The 12,874-nt window shown below is 39.9% G+C and overlaps 1 protein-coding gene and 5 non-coding genes across 6 annotated transcripts in view; 4 read left to right on the top strand and 2 right to left on the bottom strand.

The window, feature by feature from the left end:
* The window catches only part of LOC103180902 (serine/threonine-protein phosphatase with EF-hands 2), a 51,504-nt gene that overhangs the window by 21,122 nt on the left and 17,508 nt on the right, over nucleotides 1-12,874 (bottom strand). The gene's annotated exons all lie outside the window — the stretch shown is intronic.
* On the top strand, nucleotides 5,282-5,352 carry trnag-gcc. The gene has a single exon. It is a non-coding gene; the product is annotated as a tRNA-Gly (tRNA).
* trnag-gcc lies at nucleotides 5,997-6,067 on the bottom strand. Its single transcript has one exon. It is a non-coding gene; the product is annotated as a tRNA-Gly (tRNA).
* trnag-gcc lies at nucleotides 8,095-8,165 on the top strand. The gene has a single exon. It is a non-coding gene; the product is annotated as a tRNA-Gly (tRNA).
* On the top strand, nucleotides 11,315-11,385 carry trnag-gcc. Its single transcript has one exon. It is a non-coding gene; the product is annotated as a tRNA-Gly (tRNA).
* Nucleotides 11,698-11,768, top strand: trnag-gcc. The gene has a single exon. It is a non-coding gene; the product is annotated as a tRNA-Gly (tRNA).

Below are 12,874 nucleotides of genomic sequence, written 5' to 3'. Positions count from 1 at the left end.
TTACTTGTTTTCCATTTAGTAGTAATACACAGAGGTGATAAGCTGCTATTAATTATATGTAATATGTACAGGGCATATTATCCTCTAATATGCAGTGAAATAAAATACAATAGGCTCTAAAATGTGTGTTGAGCTTATAGCCCTTGAGCTAACCACTTTCATACACCTTCATATGCCATTAATTATGCAATAAAAAGCGGTACTAGTTTTAAATTTGTTCAGTCAATTGAGAAAGGCATTATGGCAGAAGAAATCATATGTCACAACTCACTGATATAAATTTATTACTCATTTTATTTTACTCATTTCATTTTTAAGTTCATAAAATATTGACCATCATAACTAGCAGCCACAGAAAACAGAAAAAACACAAAGTAAATGAAAAGTATTCTAGGCATCAGCAGCCTCAAGCTACTTGAAACCTGGCTCTCTTTCAAACTATATTTAAATAGCCCCATATGCTAAATGTAGCACACGTAGAATTATAATTGGCATCTCCACTAAGAAAAAAACCCACATAGAGACATACAGACATGCAGATCAACTCGGGTACACAGATTCACAAATACACAGACAGATAACAATACCCCACACATACACTCACACATACACACACAGACGTATGCATGCAAAATAATAGTACTTGCCTTTGATATAAATGAAACCCTCCCTTATCCCAATAACCCCCCCACCCTCCCGCTAGAGTCCAAATCCCTGACTGTCCAGCGTCTTGGGACGTCCTCATGACGTGAAAGGCGCTACACAAATGTAATTTTGTATTGTATATGTCACCTTATCTGAATTGACTATATATACAATTTACAATTGCCGGCATATACATATAGGAGAACCTCTTTACACCTTATTTGTACTATTTTTGTATCCCTCTTTTCTCTCTTGCCTTTGTACTTACTGTATTTCTTCGAATCTAAGGTTCTCTAAATTCAAGGCACTAGCAGGTCTTAAGGGTTTGTGGGCAAACATTTGTTCTTACAATTCTCACCCACAAATACACAGTCAATCTGCTTTACACTTTACATCCACTTTACTGTATATCCTGTGAAGCGCTTCGAGACTTCTCAACCAGGTGATAGGGTGCTATATCTAATGCAAGGATTACTTAATTGATTCTAAGGCACACCTGGATCTTGAAAGGACTTTTCAATGAAAATAACTGTGCCTTAGATTCGAGTGAAAACATTACTATTCTCTTTTACGATAAGTTCGCCTGTAATAAGCCTTGCATTCTTTGCACTTGTTGTAGAACTTTTCACGTTTTTGAGATGTGAAGCGCTTCATAGGATATACTGTAAATTGGTTTCAACTGTGAATATTGTGGATGACAGCAATGTCCCCAAACAGCCATGGAATGAGTGACTAATTTTATTTTGGGAATTATTGGCCACATTATTGGCCAGGAGAAACTCTCTTCTCTTTTCAAATAGTATACCGTTCATCTGAAAAGACAGAAATCACACCAGTGATTATGTAGTGACTGAGACCATTTAGCATTTTCAGAATGAATTTTGCACCACCATCAGTTAATAGTAAAGTGGAAATAGCAGATGCAAAGCTAATGCTCTTAGTTAATAATAATCCTTGAATTTGTAAAGGAATAATAATAATAATGAATAATAAATAATAATAAATAGTTAATAATAAGAGTTGCAATGTAAATGCAGCAACAGCTTGAAAACAACAACGTTGCTGGAGATAAGAAAAAAACGTAACTCATTCAGCTCATCAAGCCTTTGAATAACACACGGGAAAAGTCACTGGTTAATTTCACCTGCCGTACACCTGACACGGCACTAGAAGTCTAAACCTTTGACTGTGCTTTTAGTCATGTCCCAATCTTCCATCCTTCTTGAGTCACCACTCCATTACTGTAAAGGGCTTGCTTTGAGACGTTTAATTATATGAAAGAATTTAAGATCATGCAGAATTTTGGAAATTTCTTAAATTAAATTTGAATATGAAAAGTGATTTTCCACAGTTATCTTTAAGAACCGTAGGAGACTAACTGTCTTAGGGAGTAAGAGCAGGAGAGATGTCAAGCTGGTATCCTAACAGCCTTTTCTCTGTGATATTATTGGCCTGTCTCGAGTGATTCATTAATCTGTTTCAGAAATAAGTCCAGCCACAACTCAAAGCTTGTTGGCATCAATTGCTGCTCAGCCAGTCCACATCTATTTACTCCTCTGGACCAAAGACAGAAAACTGGCACCTTTCAAAATAGAAGCCTTGATACTCTTACCTGACTCCTTGCAGTGACAGTATCTATCCAAGTAGAAACCAGCAGTAGGCTCAGAGATCTCCAGAGAGCAACAGTATACAATGTGCCTGGTATCCTATTTAACAACGATCTGCATCTGAATCTGACTTTTGTCGAGTACCTCCAGCGTAAGATAAATCTGTTAAACTCCGGGGAACCAGCTCCTCTCACTGACATTCAGATGAAAATAATTTATTTGCCATTTTTGGCATCTTCCAGCCTCTGAACCTCAACCCAACAACTGGGCAGGCATTCCCACATTTCCCTCATATTCCTGTTTGCGTCTGCTAACAGGCAGACAGTGTATGACATATATTCAGAGCTCTTCCAAGTGCCCTCACTGCTCCATGTCACTAATTCAAATGAGACAAGGCGACTCGAGTGGATTAAGATTACAGAGTTTTTTTTAATTTAAACCTTCTGTCTATTTCAGCTGCCAATGGCTCAGGTGCAGGTCTGACTGTAGATGGATTTAGTAAAGCTGCTTCTTCTGAGTGTCGTCATGTTTCATTTTTAGTGTACCTCTGGCAGTTTATGTGATGATAAATCGACTTTAAGCAGTTCATATGGATTTAAAACTGTTTATCCTTGCTGATATTCTGAAACATGGATAAAAGTACAGTAAATACTGTGTAGTGCTCTCTAGTTAACAACAACTTGCATTTATCTAGCGCCCTTCATGCAGCAGTGCCCCGGAGCGCTTTATTAAGAGTGGCAACTAAGAGGTGCAATAATATAATAATAATCCTTGCATTTGATATAGCGCTTTATTATTTGCCTCCTTCAAGACCCATTTCAAGACCGTCCTCTTCGACCGTGCTTTTGATCACCCTGCCTTCCCTGCTGCCCTCCAGCCTCCCCAATCCTGACTCCCAGCTCGGGTCCGAAACTCTGATTGTCCAGCGCCTTGGGACGTCCACCTGACGTGAAAGGCGCCATACAAATGTAATTTTGTTGATTTTGTTGTTATTACGTCGTTGAGACGTCTCAAATCGCTTCACAGAATATGCTGGAAAGTGAATTGACTGTGTATTTTTGTGGGCGAAATGCGGCAGCCAATTACGCATAGCAGTGTCCCACAAACAGTTGCGGATTGAGACATCAATATTGTGCCTAGATCCTTTTTATCTTGTTTCGAAGATGTTACAGTTAAACACTGTTTAAGGAAAGTTTTGCTTTGCTAATTATAAAGTAACAAGGACAATTATTTATTCATCTCTACAGACTCCTACCTCCACACCCCAAATCAATATGAAGAGAATGACATTCACTACAATGTTTTAAAATCAAAATATATGGGTAAAATGTGTAGAATTTCAGAATGCATTTAATACTTATTACATCAAACACATTATTAAATGCCTCAGATTTCATCCCAGAGTTCCTAACATTAAAATCGTACCATTATCCAGCCCTTCTGGGCTGTCTCCGCACTGCTTTTATTCAAACTTGGAAAATCCTCTGGGAACAGTCAGTATGGGAGCAGGTTCGCACTTCAGTGATGATGTGACATTTTTTCCATTACTCTATTTCTGATCTGTTGTGTAATCCACAGGGCAGAGCATATCGCTGGCACCTAATGTAACCGGATTACTTAAAATGAGGGTACTGATGAACTGTGTGATAATAATATGTCCAACTAACAAAATAATTACCATGGTGAAAAGATTAAAATAGACTGGAGAACCAAGCTCCTGGGTTTGGTCATGTTATCACACAGCTGGCCTCACTCTTGTCCCTGTATTAGCATTAAAAACAACAACAACTTGGATTTATACAGCGCCCTCCACGCCGGACGGTGTCTCAGAGCACTTCACAGTAACGGATCCCGGGGCCGAGCCAAGGGGAGGGGGGGAATTTGACCAAAGGCGCGGTCGAAAAGAAAGGTCTTCAGCGGAGACCTGAAAATAGGAAGAGAGGGAGCGAGGCAAAGGGAGTGAGGAAGGGAGTTCCAGACCTTCGGGGCATAGTGGCTGAAGGCACGGCCGCCGAGGGTGGAGCGGAGGACTCGGGAGACAAGGAGGAGGCCAGACCCGGAGGAACAAAGGCAACAGGTACTGTTTTGAGGAGAGAGGAGGTCAGAGAGGTAGGGGGTTGCAGAGGAGTGCAGGGACTTGAATACAAGGGTGAGGATCTTGAAATCGATCCTCTCTGGGACAGGGAGCCAAAGCAGTCTGGCAAGGACGGGGGCAGTGGAGTTTCATGCGGGTGAGAATGCGGGCGGCAGAGTTTTGAATGATCTGGATTTTATGGATGGTAGTGGAGGGGAGACCGGCAAGGAGGGCATTAGAATAGTCCAGCCGAAAGGTGACAAAGGCATGGACCAGGGTTTCAGCGGCATTTGAGGAGAGGTATTGGCGGAGACAGGCGATGCGTCAGAGGTGGAAGAAAGTGGTGCTGATGAAGGACCGGATGTGGGGCAGGAAGGATAATTGGGGGTCGAACCTGACGCCTAGGTTGTGTACGGGTTCGGAGAGTTTTAGGGGCAGGTCGGGTAGGTGGAGGAGGTGAGAGCCGTAAGATTTTAGACGTTGACGAGAGCCAAAGAGTAAAACCTTTAAATGATATTCAGAGCTGGTTAGCAAAGCTCTGCACAAACAGAAATTTCATCCGGGTCTAGATTTATTCTATTAACGCAGAGTCTTTAATTTTGCAACTGTTTTTCTGTAAGCTCTTTTAAGAACTATGGAAAACAAGTTTCGATGTTAAAACTAAATTCAACATTATTCCAAATTTTGCACACTCTGAATTGATCATGAAACTTTAGGCTGATTTTAATCAGGCTTAGAACCTTTTTTGCAGGATTCTGAAGAATTCAGAAGTGTTAAGAGACATGACCTTATGTGAATCATGCTATATAAATGCATATTCAGAACTGGCTGAAAGTTTCATTTTGCTGAAGGTAGTTGGATGGATTGAGGCATTTAAAGTTGTAGAAAACACCCATAAACTAAACAAAAGAGGACAAGTATTTGATGTATTGAAACATGAATATGTTCCATCAGTGCATTGGTGGTTCAGTGGTAGAATTCTCGCCTGCCACGCAGGAGGCCTGGGTTCGATTCCCGGCCAATGCAAGACTAATTTTCTATGAGTTATGGATTTATATGAATGTTGCAATGCTCACACAGCTGCTTGTTTTCGCTTTTACTTCTCTTATATTCTGTATGTTAGGTCCCCACACTCCCTTTTGGAAGCAATCCCAGCAGCAGTCGTCAGGGCTTTCTTCTGGTTTCACTTGCCTAATTCTCCATCTCCCGTAAAATGGCCTAATACTGATTCTGTCTTCTCAGCCTCTGAGCAACATCCTGAGTTATTATTCATTTGATACATTGTTTTTCTCTTTTTGGTTTTCTTTATAGCTTGTTCTTAATTTTGTATTTACTCTTTTGATCCTCCTTTCTTAATCACTTTCCAATAGTTGTCGAGACATTGTGTAACAATAATTATCATGCTTATAATTTTATATTGCACTTCATATAATTGAGATATCTCTAAGTGCTTCAAAGGATATTGCTGTAAAGTTTAGTGTATTTATTTGTTTGTAAAGGTGTTTTAGAGAACATCCGGGAGTACTGTACATTTTGCAGAATGAACATTGTACCACATGTTGTTACTGGTACAAAGTAGAAAGATGCCATACTACAATCTCAGACCAGAGCTCAACCCAGATGTGTGAGCATCGCAACACTCAAGTCCATAAGTCGTCTAAAAATTGCCTTGCATTGGCCGGGAATCGAACCCGGGCCTCCCGCGTGGCAGGCGAGAATTCTACCACTGAACCACCAATGCAACCGATAGATAAAGCTCATCTTTCAAGACATCAAATACTTTTCCTCATTGAAATTCCAATGATGTGATAAGGTGCTACATAAATTTATAAGCATTATGATTATTATTATTATTATTGTTGTTACTAAGTTGAGACAAGAAGAAAATGGGAGACATGCTGGAACTATTTGAAAGTCATTAAGAAAGGAAAAACAATTATAAATTTCAAATGGTCCATCCAAAACTAGACCCTTTAAGACACCCCAGACTTTATTGTGAACTGTCTGACTTAGTGATCTAATAGACCGAATAATTCTGGCAGAATAGGTCCTAGTAAGGCAGTAACCATTTCCCTCTTACTCATTGAACATGGACATGCTGATAGGAGCTTTACTGAAGTCCCTCAGATAAATATAGTCTAACTTACTTACAACCTAGTTTTGCCATTATTGCTGGTTGAAGCAATGATACTCAAGTGATTAAAAACATTTGGGGTAACCATAGTGCACGAATGAGCTTCATTGCGTTGCTTGTGTTGCTGTCTATTTTAGATGGCATTATTATTGATAAAGGTGTTATATTAAATGCAAGGATTAATACTATCATAATTATTTTGAAACACTTCCCATATTGCCTACTAAAGATACAATCACTACACGTTACCTGTAATTCCTGTGAAGCAATTTGAAATGTCTTGATGACGTGAAAAGCATTATATCAAAGGCCATAATAATTATGATTATTATTAATATAAGCGTGAAGCAAATTGACCCAATTTGCCAGAATTGTTGTATTGTGTATGTTACACCGGTCTTTGGGATCTGAGTGATTTTTCTGTCCTCTAGATTTGTCTTATACAGTAAAACTCCCATAAGTCTGATCTGTATAAATAATAATAATAATAATCCTTGCATTTAACATTTAATTGAAATCATATAATTGCCTAAGTCGTACATCTGCCCAAGTCCCATTCAAGAGTTTATATTTAATGCAAGTTTGACATAACTTTTCATAAGTCATATTAAAAGTATGATTCCAACTTATACAACTTATGTGAGGTTTACTGTAAAGACAAAAGGGCAGAAATTGAACAAATAGTCCTTACTGTTACACCTTCTTAATGAAATAGCTCACATGGGCTTCCATTCAAGAATGCCCTCTTGTGTAGGTACTAGTAATCAGTCAGTCAGTGGCAGCCCTTAATAAATAACTTGGGAGGCTAAGTCCGATCTGCATCAATTGTGTAATTGCTCTGTACTCTTGACTAGTGCACTCACAAGGAGTTAGGACATTAGACAGGAATTTATTTTTTAGCTTCTTCTCCACCAAAGCCCCATATTGAAGGCAAGAGTGTGAGTCACTATTTTCAGCAGAGGAAATGACAGCTATGACAGATAAGTAGAGAGGGGAGAAGAAACCACATCTACAAACATCTTCTGGTAACTCTACAATTGCAAGGAAACTAAAGTGGTGCAGCTCCAAAGATAAATGACTCAATAATTTTCCACAAGTGCAACCGAAGAAATAAAAGAAATAACCAGCAGCTGCCAACACAATTTGGAATATCTGACTCCTGCTATACGGCGGCTTTTTAATCCCAAGAGCAAACTTTTGCGCTTTCTTGGAAAGTTTAATGATTCAATGAGCTGGGAGTGTGGAGTAAATGGAAAAGGATGTGACTAATAGAATGCAATACCAATGTGGAGTGAAAGTAGATTATTTGAGAAGTAGAGAGAAGCATTTTGATGTGAGTTGCATTGGTGGTTCAGTGGTAGAATTCTCACCTGCCAGGTGGGAGATCTTGATATGATTCCTGGCCAATACAAAGGTGTTTTGTTGTCTCTCCTCCTAACTTAGCTTTGCAGGTTTAAGTGTCGCAGTTGATAAACATCCATTCATTTTTCTCTTTTATCCACTCATGGGTTGTGCATTATGTGCTTGCAATCCCTTCTGGAATCAATCATAGCAGCTAAACATATGGATCAGTTTCTTTCCACTTTACTTGGTAAGATTGTGGCTTCCAGTCCCACACTGGCTCCGTGTGAGTTGCATTGGTGGTTCAGTGGTAGAATTCTCGCCTGCCACGCGGGAGGCCCGGGTTCGATTCCCGGCCAATGCAAAAAAATTTCTTAAATTTTAATTAAAACTCTAACATTCAGGACTTTGAGTTCACAGTCTGGGCTGACACTCCAATGCAGTGCTGGGGAAGTGTTGAATTGTCAGTGGTGCCTTCAAAAGAGATGTTAAACCGAGCCCCTGTTGTGTGGAAAAAAGAGCAAGGATTATTATTAGAAACTTAATTCAGTTCATTCTGCCTTAGCTGCAGTTGTCACACTTCTGCTTGCTTCCCCCTTTTATTCTCAAACTCTGCGCACCTTCCCTCCTGGAAGTACTCACAGTAGCTTTACACAGTGACTCTTAACTATGAGGCTTTTTTTCTGCTTTCATTTACTTCTTGCTTGGTTAGGCAGGTGTCTGACACAAGCAGAAACCGATCATCTTGCTTGAGTAATCTTAACCAGACTTAAAGTTCCACATATGTGTGCCATGTATGCATGGAAATTTCACCGAGTCTGGAATAGAATGCGTACAATCTCCCTGGAGGACTGCACCCTGCTTACCTAATCCCGTAGAAAATTAGATGCAGGTTGGCAAGAGACAAGGCTTGAGGACCCCAGAAGGTGTATTGGGAGTTTAACCAGCTAAACCACATAGCTTTCCGTTGAGAGGGCTGGCTTTCCCCCTGCTTGTCCAGGCAGGACCATTCTATCGATTAGGACTTTGGCTTGTAGGGATAACAGCATCTACTTTATTCATAATATCACAATAAAATATTCTGTCTCTGACTCTCAACCCCTTTTGCAACCTCATGAGACATTGATATTCAAAAAGGAGAGGGGAGTTTCTCCTGATGTCCAAACTAATAATTTCCCAGATAAAATTGGTCATTCAATTCATGGCTGTCTGTGAGATATTGCTGTGTGCAAATTGGCTGCTGCATTTGCCTACAAACCTGCAGACATTACACTTCACAGTAAATCCATGGGCTGAAAGCTAAAGCTTTATTGTGTTACTAAAATCTGTTTATTGTTTGTAAACAGGTGGCTATCTGCGATCATACAATATTGAGCAGATTTTATAAAAAATAACTCTGTGCATTTTCCAGTCCACACCTCAGGAAAGCACAACTAACCGGTGGGACAAGTTTAATTAATTTTCCCACCTCTATCATTTACTACTGCTAACTCAGCACAGAGAGGGATTTGAACCTGCAAGTCTAAGCATGTAGCACCTGTAGAGTACAATGCTTTTATCCACTAGTCCATCAGTGTTATACGCAGTGAGGTCGTTCTATAAATTACCAGAGGTGTGTAGTTACAAAAAGTATTTTGGGCTCATGCAACCAAATGGAGGATCCGAAGTGCCCAGCAACACTTAGCAAAATCTGGAATAGTCGTGGACTCTAAACCTTAACTCACTTTCCTTTCTCCATAGATGCTGCCTGACCTGCTGAGTGTCCCCCACGACTTCTGTTTTTCTTTCAGTGTTGCATTGAGCATTGAGTGTGGAATGAATAAAAGCTCAAGCTCAGATTTTTAATGCACACAGGCAAAGCACAGTGACATGGGCTGCTGACTATCAAGCGATCTACACTAACTGTTAACAACAAGAGCAATTTATACAGTGCATTGACTCTTCATGCACGATAGTATCTTAAAGTGCTGTACAGAGGCACAGGGTTGGGCAGCGGGTAAGGGGTAAGAGGGAAGGGTGAGATGAACATAGCATGATAAAGCAGCCTCATTATTTTTATTCCATCTGCCATGTTATAATTGGCTAGGACAGAAATTTGAGTGCAATGTCACAATGAAGTGAAAGTAATTAAGAAGTAGAGAGAACGTCTATAACATGAATTGCATGTCTATAAAATGAAGATGTGATAAGGCGCTATATCAAATGCAACAATTATTATTATTATTGATTTCCATGTCTGTCATGCTCAGATATCAGTATTTCTCTTTCTCTTTGGTTTACTCCTTCAATATATCAAACGGAAGAATTATTTTTAGAGTTTTATTGAATAGCAAGTGTGTTGTGTAATAATAATATATAATAGTAATATTATAATAATCCTTGCATTTGATATAGCACCTTATCAGGTCTGCGAGACGTCTCAGAGCGCTTCACAGAATATACTGTAAAGTGAATTGACTGTATAATCTGTGGGTGAAACGCAGCAGCCTATTGTGCAAACAGTGTCCCACAAACAGTCATGGATTGAATGACCAAATTTATGTTAAAGGATTATAACCCACGGAAAAGCATTCAGTCAATCAATTAATAACCGGGTTCCTACTTACTGCGAGATAACCAGAGTGGAGTAAGGAAACTTGAACCCTGGTCCCATCACTTGTGAGGCAAGTGCTCTAACCACTATGCTACAAGCTGCCTGGAAGGTGACAAACCTGTCTAATAATTTGGTAAACCTCTGCTCAGAATTGCAAATATACCTGTGTGAGTCCAGGAATTGAACTTATATTCTGTGGGTGAAACAAGTCAGGCAATTGCGCACAGCAGTGTCCCACAAACTGTCGTGGATTGAGTGATCAAATTTATTTCAAGGGAAATAAAACGGGAAAGTGATGAGATTCCCTTAAGGGAAAAGCAATCCGCCAATCAATTAATGACCAGGTTTCTACTTACTGCTAAATAAACAGTGGCGTATGGAGTAAGGAAACTTGCCCTCCACCGGATTCAAACCCTGGTCCTATCACTTGCAAGACAAGTGCTCTAAGCACTACGCTACAAGCTGCCTGGAAGGGTGACAAACCTGTCTAATAATTTGGCAAACGTCTGCTCAGAATTGTAAATATATGTGCACCTTGTAATGTCTTACCGACGTGAAAGGCGCTCCATAAATGTCATTTTGTTGTTGTTTCGAAAGTCCAGGATTTGAACCTACAACTCAGCTTCTCTTTGCTGTTTTAAGAAGAACGATGGTGCATTTATCCACTGGACCACAAGAGGAAGTCTAACTATGATTTTCTAATAAAGTACTTGAGAGGTGTTGTTTGAAGGATAAATGAGTGAATTTGAAAATACAGCACTGTAGACATCTAAAGGGATATCAGGAATGACTGAGATCACCTGATAATATGATCTGTTATAACTTGTGGTCTCATTTCATGGATGCACAGATACCTGAGTGCAATGTCACTGTGAACTGAAAGTTATTCAGAAGTAGGAAGAAAGTTTAGAACGTGAGTTGCATTGGTGGTTCAGTGGTAGAATTCTCGCCTGCCACGCGGGAGGCCCGGGTTCGATTCCCGGCCAATGCAGACTGGCTTTTTACAACTGTATCCTCTGTGTGATGGGAAGCCAGTGGTGTCGGAAGAGGTTGGGGGTGATAGGGTCGAGGTTCCTGGTGCGGGAGAGGACACGGGCTGCAGAATTCTGGATAATTTGCAACAACATTCTCAAGAAAATTCCCTTTGTACAGTGATTTTTACGTCTGTATTTTGCTTTACGCAGCATGTCAGGTGGAGACTGTCTGTCTTTGGTGGATGCTGCGTTACAACAGAAGAGAAATCTGAGAGCAACTATGAAGTGAAAGTAATTGAGAATTAGAGAGAAAGTCTATAGTGTGAGTTGCATTGGTGGTTCAGTGGTAGAATTCTCGCCTGCCACGCGGGAGGCCCGGGTTCGATTCCCGGCCAATGCAAGACTAGCTTTTTCAAGTTCCTGCTCGTCAAAAATGTAGTTAAACAATCAATGTTGACTCGGTTGCTGCTACAGGTCTCAAACTTCCTCTCAATTCCCCTTTTATTCTCATATACTCTGCATTAGGTACACACACTCCCTCCTGGAAGTATTTTCACCCACAACATACACAATCAATTCGCTGTATACAGTGTATTCTGTGAAACGGTTGGAGACATCTCGAAGATGTGATATGGCGCTATACAATTATTATTATTACTGATTTCCGTGTTTGTCGTGCATCAGATATCAGTATTTTACTTTCTCTTTTGTTACACCCTTCAATATGTCAAACGGAAGAATTATTTTTAGAGTTTTATTGAATAGCAGTGCGAAATATGAAGCATTTACTTTTCAAACCAGGTGGTGAGAGGTACAAGTGTGTTGTGTAATAATGATAATATATAATAATAATATCATAATAATCCTTGCATTTGACATAGCACCTTATCACATCTTCGAGACGTCTCAGAGCGCTTCACAGAATATACTGTAAAGTGAATTAACTGTATATTCTGTGGGTGAAACGAGTCAGGCAATTGCGAACAGCAGTGTCCCACAAACAGTCGTGGATTGAGTGATCAAATTTATTGTAAGGGAAATAAAAAGGGAAAGTGATATGATTCCCTTTAGGGAAAAGCAATCCGCCAATCAATTAATGACTGGCTTTCTACTTACTGCTAAATAAACAGAGGCGTATGGAGTAAGGAAACTTGCTTTCCCCCGGATTTGAACCCTGGTCCCATCACTTGCAAGACAAGTGCTCTAAGCACTACGCTACAAGCTGCCTGGAAGGGTGACAAACCTGTCTAATAATTTGGCAAACGTCTGCTCAGAATTGTAAATATATGTGCACCTTGTAATGTCTTACCGACGTGAAAGGCGCTCCATAAATGTCATTTGTTGTTGTTTCGAAAGTCCAGGATTTGAACCTACAACTCAGCTTCTCTTTGCTGTTTTAAGAAGAACGATGGTGCATTTATCCACTGGACCACAAGAGGAAGTCTAACTATGATTTTCTAATAAAGTACTTGAGAGGTGTTGTTTGAAGGATAAATGAGTGAATTT

The sequence above is a fragment of the Callorhinchus milii genome, unplaced genomic scaffold (assembly GCF_018977255.1).
Source record: "Callorhinchus milii isolate IMCB2004 unplaced genomic scaffold, IMCB_Cmil_1.0 Scaffold1, whole genome shotgun sequence".
Lineage (NCBI taxonomy): Eukaryota > Metazoa > Chordata > Chondrichthyes > Chimaeriformes > Callorhinchidae > Callorhinchus > Callorhinchus milii.
This window is presented reverse-complemented; position numbering and strand designations above follow the sequence as displayed.